The following is an 8,035-nucleotide window of genomic DNA, read 5'->3' as shown; positions in this document are numbered from 1 at the left end:
TGTAGTGATGTGGGGGGGGCAAGGAAGGGAGGAAGGACACAAGTCAGGCAAGATGGAAAGAAGGACAAGGAATAGGGGGGGGTGGGTGGAAAAAGTCATTTTTGCGGCAAAGCACATTATCATTCCAGTTTCTTTGGGGGGGGGGGGCTGAAGAAACGCATGGAAGACAACAAACTGATGGACAAGGACTTCAAAATTGCTGCAATGTCCTCACAACATTCCAAATGAGGAGAGCTAGCCATTTTGGAATTTGAGTAGGAACCCCCCCCCCACAAAGGCACATGCTTTGTGGGGAGCCAGCCGGGAAGCCCCCCACTAAGTGGCCAGCGGAGCCGCTTGGCGGCATGCGCCAGACGGACGGACGGACGAAGACCACCGCCGCGACGAGGACCACCGGGAGGAAACGAGCAAGAGGCAGTCGACGAAACCCCCCCCCCCCCCCCCCCCCCCCCCGGCGAATGCTGAAGGTCCGACAGACTCGGCGGCAAACCTGTCGGCCAAATTGACACGCGCGCTTGCAAAATAAAGAGCTTTGGAGTCGGCTACAGCCAAAGTGGGTCACACATCAAAGTCGCCGGCGGAAAAGCTGCTGGAGTGTCCACGCGCGCGCGCGCGAGCGAGCGCACTTACTCCAAATTGCTACTTGAAGCGCCTGCGCGCGCACGCACGCGCACCCAACACGCTTCCCCACTTTCTCGTCCTTCCTCCAAATTGCCTCGCTCGTCTCCGCTCGTCGGCTTCCTCCCGACTCGTCAGACACACGCGGGCAGGTTGAAAATTGCACTGCGCGTCGCTGCCCCGGCGCAGCAAATAAGAGCAATCAGACGCTGAGCGCTGTGGACGAGCGTGCGCGTGCGCGGGAGCTTGAGTGGCGCGTGTGGCCAAGCCAGGTCAAAACGCAGCGCGGGCGCCCCTGCGGTGAGAAACTCGCTGTTCAACTTGACTTTGTGTCTCCCCCCCCCCCGAGGGATCTAAGCCGGAGGAGAAAACTGCCACTCGACTGCAATTTGGACCCACAAGCGTTTTTGGTGCAGCGTGCCGCAATATTTGCCGTGTTTGGAGTAAGGCCGCAAACGACCTCTTTGGACTTTGGCTGTCACGTGACAGTCGAGGTTAGCAATGATCAAGAAAACTAACCAAGTCACTCAAAGTGCAATTGAAAGAAAAACAACCACCAAATCATTTCGACCTTCACTTACGAAGGAGTGCTTTTATATAAAAAATAAAAATAAAAAAAAACAACAACACTGAGCTTTGCAGCATTATTTTTAAGGCGTGGATTTTGCTATTGCGGCGAATGCGCGTGAAACGACGGGCCAAGCGAAGCAAGCAAACGGCATTTTCATGACGTCTCGGCGTACCAAGAAACGCGCCCGTCGCTCGAGGAAAGATTTTATGTCAAGTAAAATTTTGCCAATCGTGCATCAACCCGTAGTACTCCATGTCCATGGATGTGTTCTACTGCCCCCTGGCGGCAGGAGGATCAGCACAACACCCACTGAACGCACAAACCGTTCATTCTTTCCATTGCACCGACACCCCACGTTGTGGATGTTTCGTTTTATTGGGTGGGTCGAGATGGCTTGGGAGGTGGGGGCGGAGGGGCGAGGATCGGTCAGAGACGCCAGCGCGTCCGTTTTCAATCGGCCCTTTCTGCGTTTCGTGTGACAAAGCGCAAGTCAAGCCTGGCTGGAGTGACTGGGTTGCCATGGCGATGTCCGCCACCATTTCCCGCGTGCGGTCGGCGACGAGCGATGACTCGGGAGCGGCTCGCTGAATCATATCGCATCCATCCCACGCTCGGCGACGGAGAAGAAGAAGCGGAAAGTTTTGCGTGCGGATACTTTGTGGCGCCATCGGCTTTGCAACTTTGGCGCGACCCTGCGACAGCCGGCGGGAAAAAAAAAAAAAAAAACACAACCTGCCGACAACAAAGTCAACTCAAGTGGCTTGACATCAAGCGGTAGCTTGTCGGATGCATAATCACCTAAACGGCGTGACTCTGAAACATCTGCTAGCTTCATGCTAACGGAAAATGCAAATCGCTATGGACGGGCTAAAGTATAGCATCCGTGTGGCTACGCAAAACCTGAGCAGCAGACATTGGAACACAAACATTGGAACAACACTCACCTGCATCTGCGGTTGACTGAGCACTCGTTAAACTTTTTCTTCTGCTTCTTCTTCTTGATGTGTGTGCCGTTTGTATTTTACTGCCCTCTGATGGCCAATGTGCGCAAGCGCAAGTCATGGCTTGTGACTGGAAAAACACTGACGTTGGAGGTGCCATTGGATGATCTTTTTTTTCGCTTTCTACGTACAGTAGATTGCACGCTAATTTTTTTTTCCAAAACTAGAAGAGGTGAAGGGACATTTTCCTCTTTTGAAGATCTTCAGGTGGTGTCACGTAGCAAGGTGGTGGTGGTGGACCCTAAAAAGCAGGCAGGAGGGAGGAGCAGGGTGTACTTGAAGAAGTATATTGATAGAACACGGAGAAAACAAAAGCCAAAAACAATCATCGTCCAAAGTAGCAAACAAAAATAGCAACTGAAGCTAAAACAGAACCGTTACCAAAACAAACCTGCAGCGGCAAGCAAAGGAACACGACGATAGCAAAGAGCAGACAATGACCCGACAGGCTAGGAGTCCTTTTATACAATTACTAATTAGCTAACGACCAACAGGTGTGCAGCTGCAGGGGAAAACCCCCCACAGTGCCACCTGTTGGTCACAAACCGAAACACGACAGTTGGCGCTGCCGGCATCTTTTCTCGTCTTGTGCGCGGCGGTCATTTGCTTCATCTGGCAGCCAAACGCTACCATGGCAACAGCCGCCCCCCCCACTTGCACGCCCCCGTCCCGACATTACTAAGATGATTTCTCCCACTGAAACCATTCACAATTCACACAGGCCTCAGGGTTCCTCCTCGCGCTCCTCTCTTAATATTTACTTCCTCTCTCTCTCGCAGGGGACGTCAGCGTGTGTGAGAGCGCGCCCGCCCGCCCACACACACACACACTCGCACACACACACCCGCACACACACACCCGCACGTACGGGCCATTCCAGCCAAACGAGAGTCGTTCAACCGAGCGTCCCCGCTGACTACTCCAGCTGCCTCGGCGAGCGCGTGTGATTTGTACGCGTCGCCTCCTCTTATGTTCAGACAGTCGCGATGTCACACGGCATTTACGCCATCCATTGAAAATTTGAAGGGGGGGGGGCTCTTCGTGAACAAGGGCGCCGGTGCCTTCTTGAACAACGGGTGAAAATGCGCATTTTGATCAATATGTGCTTTAAAGGGAGAAAAGACAAATGTAGGAGCGTTGTTGAAAATGACACCCAAAATTTGCCCTGCGATTTTTGGGGCCTCAGGTATCGGCGGCTGGTATCGGCATCCTTCGTAAGTACTCGCTACCTTGGAATAAGGCAACACCTATCCAGAGTCAAGTCAAGTCAAGTCAAGAGTATTTCTGGAGCACTTTCAAACAGCCATCGCTGCATACAAAGTGCTGTACATGGAGCGATTTAACATGCGCAATAAACAGTAAGACGAATCGGTAATAACGACGGTAGAAAGCACCAAACGGTAAAATCAAGAACAAATCAAAGTCATGCTGAGTCCAACGCCAAAGAATACAAGTGAGGAGGGCTTTGAAGATGGCCAGCGAGGAGGCTTGCATCATCTTGCAAATTCTATGATGATTTTTATCCATCCATCCATCTTCCTAACCGCTTGATCCTCACTAGGGTCGCGGGGGGTGCTGGAGCCTATCCCAGCCGTCTCCGGGCAGTAGGCGGGGGACACCCTGAATCGGTTGCCAGCCAATCGCAGGGCACACAGAGACGAACAACCATTCGCACTCACACCTAGGGACAATTTAGAGTGTTCAATCAGCCTGCCACGCATGTTTGATTTTTATATCATATATATATATATATAAATATTATGGGGGGGGGGGGTTGGTGGCGGGGGGGGGGGGGGGGGTCATTATCAGCAATTCCACCATTTCCAGTCTTGAAAGAAACAATCACATGAGAAAGAAGAAGTCGCTGCGTGTTGTACGGCCGCTGTCAGGACTGGTGGGGGGCAGCAGTGTGTGTGGGGGGGGGGGGGTGCAAAAATTCGCAGCAGGTCTGCAGCGGGACACGGAGTGATGCCAGCATGCGCGCAGTTGTGCTGACGGTGCGAGCAGAAGGTGCCGATCGATGGCCGGGGCCTCCCCCCCCCCACCCCCACCCACCCCGAGGCACGCCGGCATCACAAGCCAGACTTAGAAGCTCATTCCTGCAGCTTGACCGACGGATTGCCCGCCGTCAAGGTTCAACTCGCTCTCATCAAAGTGGGGAGGGGCTTGCCGAGACGTTGTTCGTTCGGGACGAGACGTCGTCGACCGCCGCGGTATTCGATTGTTGCTCCACCGATATCGGCCTTTTGCCATTTTTGCGCAGAAGCCGGCAAAACTGTGCGGGTTGTTTGAAAGCTGAGCTCGGAGCGTTCAAGGCAATCTTGGCAGGGAAAAGATGCTTTATTGACCCCTTGGGAAATTTCCAACAAGCCGACTCCATGCATTATTTATGATTATTATGGTGAGACGAGTCCTCCGTTTGTCGCGATGTGCTCGTGCGCCACGTTAAGGCCTCAAAATACCGCTAAGGCTCAGTGGACAGGGGTGGCGCTGGGGGGGGTCACTTTGTCGCCCGGCCGCACGCAATCTTGCGGGACGTGTCGGCGCTGTTCGTAAGCGGCGGAGGCTTTCGCGGAAAGCGTGAGAACGAAGCCGCGCGCGCGCGCACACGCGTGTTTGGTTACCGTGGCGACCGCCGCCTCCCGCTAATGCGCTCGTGTGTCTTTTCGAGATGCGGCGCAAATGTCACCGCCGCGATTCGCGCGCACCTCCGCCTTGTAAAAGCGCGGCCACTCAAACCGCAGCACTGCGCGCGCGGAGCAAGTCTCGTTACACAACCGAGGGCGCTCGTTAGATCGCAATAAAGTGCTCCCTTGCGCCACTGCACTTTTTGAGGGGGGGGGGGGGGGGTCGGGGTCGTCAATTAAAGCACGTGAGTGCACGCGTGAGAATGCGCAGCGACGCATAAAACACTGCGGCGGAATCTCTTCGATCGACAGAAATGCTGGAAAAGACACGCGCATGCGCACACTAACCGCCCTCGTTGCCTATTCCTGCAGCTGGCTGCAGTCTGGATCCTATCGATGGCCAATCAATACGCTGTGATCGATTGACCCTATCGCCATGGCAACCGGCGTTTAGCCGCCCATCGCGGGCCGTTCGTTTCACAGGCCATTAAGGGCTGCGCGTGCGCGTGCGTTTGACTTATGGCGGCCATTAGAAAAAGACAGCGAGGAGAGCATGTTTGAGCGGCCCGCTGGCTCGCCGTCCGGCGGCATCGAACGGCGGGCCGTGTCGTTGCCGTCGTTCTTGCGGGCCGCCCTTGTTAATTGATTGCAACAAATAACAGCAAAGCGCTCACGCTGCTCGGCTAATTGCTCCATAAACATCACGCGCTGGCGCTGGACGCCTCATTCTGCCCGCCGTATGCGCAAGATTGCAAAGAGGGAGCTGGAGATTTCTCAATGGCCGCCAGCGTGTGTGTGTGTGTGTGTGTGTGTGTGGGTGTGCTGCAAGGTGGAGGGGTGACTCATGAAGGTCAAAGTTTACAAGGTGAGTTGAAAAATTGCATCCATGAAGCAAAATCACTCCTCATATGATGCGAGTCTCAAGTGTGTGTGTGTAAGAGTGGATGTTAGTGTGTTTGAGTGTGTGTGTGTGCGTGTGTGTGTGTGTGTGTGTGTGTGTGATGGCATATGGCAATCACTGCAGGCAGTGAAGTATTAAAGCGCACTGTCAGCAGAAGGACACACTGTACTGCCTCCCTGTGTGTGTGTGTGTGTTTCATTCCTTACGTCAGATGTCCCTGCGCAACAGATTCCCCCCCCCCACCCCACGACGCACACACGCAAACAAAATAGCCGACGACGTGTACTGTATGTCACACTTGCAACACTTTTGATTTAAGCCACTAAAATGAGAGACTAATAAATGGTTTCTTATCTTAACTTATCTTAAAAAAAAACGTTCCATTTCATTTGGGAGACTTCTCTACCATGAGACGACCCACAAAAACAAAAAAACAAAAAAAAAGCACAGCAAGTCTGCGATTTTGGAGCGAAGTAGCTCGATCAGGCTAATCGGGAAATGTGAAATTTGTTTGCTTCCCACCCGAAAGCACTTTGACCAGCCAGATGGTCGAGTTCGTTCTTTGCGTGTGGGTGGAGCTTGGCCACCGAGGTGGATGACTGGTCGCCAACCGGGGAACTCGAAACCAGTTGTTGTCCGCAAGGTCAAGGCACCTGGCGCTGCGCTAAGCTAACCCCGACGCCTCGCCCGATTACGACGACTCATCGGCATTGACGGCCACAATTGGGCCTTGGGGCCAATTAGCAGCGCGCGTTTGGAATATTGTAAATATGTCAGCGCGCCTCATCGATTATGCTAACTGACGCGCCGCTCGGCTGCTCCGCGGCTAACTGGCGAACGTGCGCGGCACCAAAAAGTCGAGAGGAATCGATGACGGCGGGGCGATCGGCGCGCGCGCCGCTTTCGCCGTCCGGTTTCTGCAGGGTGAGAAGTGGACACTTCATTAGGGACACCCGTCAATCACAGCCCGTGCAAAGAAACCCCGTGACGGGTGTTATTTAGCGAGCCTCCGGTTTTATCCGCACCCACTTGAGAGGTTTTGGCAAAGCACCGGGGAAATGTTAAAAAAATGAAGAAAAAAAGAAAAAAATCCTTTCTGCGCAAACAAATGTGAGTGTGTGATGATGTAAAAATGAAAAAAAAGTTGAGGGTGCAAGATGAAAGCTAGCGAAAGTCTAAAGTCGTGCGTGTTCAGCATCACGGGGGCGGGAGGACGCCAAATTTGAAACTTTTATGCCACTTCTGAGCTTCGAGCTTTTTTTTTTTGTTTCCTGGCCCGGATGAATAATTGATGCGAGGTCAAGTCAGCGCGAGATGATACAAAGATGCTGATGAATGAGCCCGCTTGAAAGGGAATACTCAAAGAACAACTTTGCAACGTGGCCACCAGGGGGCCACAGCTGAGATCCGGAGCGGGCGGCGCTCCTGGGGGAAGGGGGGGGGGTCATTGCTAGCCTCAACTTTGTGCAGGAAGCAACAAAGGAGGAGACCAGCGGCCACATGGACGCGATTTTTTTTTCAGCTTCGTCAAAGTCGATCTCGACTAAATGTCGGCCCATCGGAGGCTCTTTTCAAAGCAATCAATTGCCGGCATGCCCGACGTGATTCTGACCTTCGCGCCGATTCGCAACCGCAATGTGAGAAATAAATAAAAAACATGGGGGAGGCAAAAAAAAAGACCTGCTGTTGCCCATTTGAACATTCAACACCCCCCCCCCCCCTGCCCCCCCCCCTCTTAAGTAGGAGCTCATATCATCTTCATTTTTCATATTTATCACTCCACCGCTAACCTCACTGACTTTGATAACTTGCATGAGCTCTTGGGGTGTGTATGTGTGTGTGTGGTTGACTTTCAGAGCATCTGCTAGCTGGGTGCGGGCATGGCAGGGGGGGGGGGCACAGGTGGTATATTGTCTAACCCACCCCTCAAACACACACACACACACACACATACAACACAGATGCTGACCTTGTAGCAGGCCTGGACTGTCAGCACTTGTCTCACACACACACATGCACACACACACTGCCGTTCTTCCCAATGGGGGTACATGTGCGCCGCTAAGGGGTCATGGGGGGGGGGCAGGGGGTGTTATTGATGAATAATGCCGAGGCTAATGAGATGTTTGCTGATGGCAACAGAAGCTAAAAGAGTCTGGAAATTGTTTACTTTGAGACCCCCCCCCCCCCCCCCCCGCATCCTAAAAAAAAGCCCCCCCAAAAAGAAAAGGGGCGGCATCACATTGGGCCCGGCGGTCTGCGCTTTCCTGCCGCTTGCATTTTAGGTCACTTGAAGCTTTTCCATCAGCCATCAGTG

This window comes from Hippocampus zosterae, chromosome 11, assembly GCF_025434085.1.
Source record: "Hippocampus zosterae strain Florida chromosome 11, ASM2543408v3, whole genome shotgun sequence".
NCBI classification, from domain to species: Eukaryota; Metazoa; Chordata; class Actinopteri; order Syngnathiformes; family Syngnathidae; genus Hippocampus; species Hippocampus zosterae.
This window is presented reverse-complemented; position numbering follows the sequence as displayed.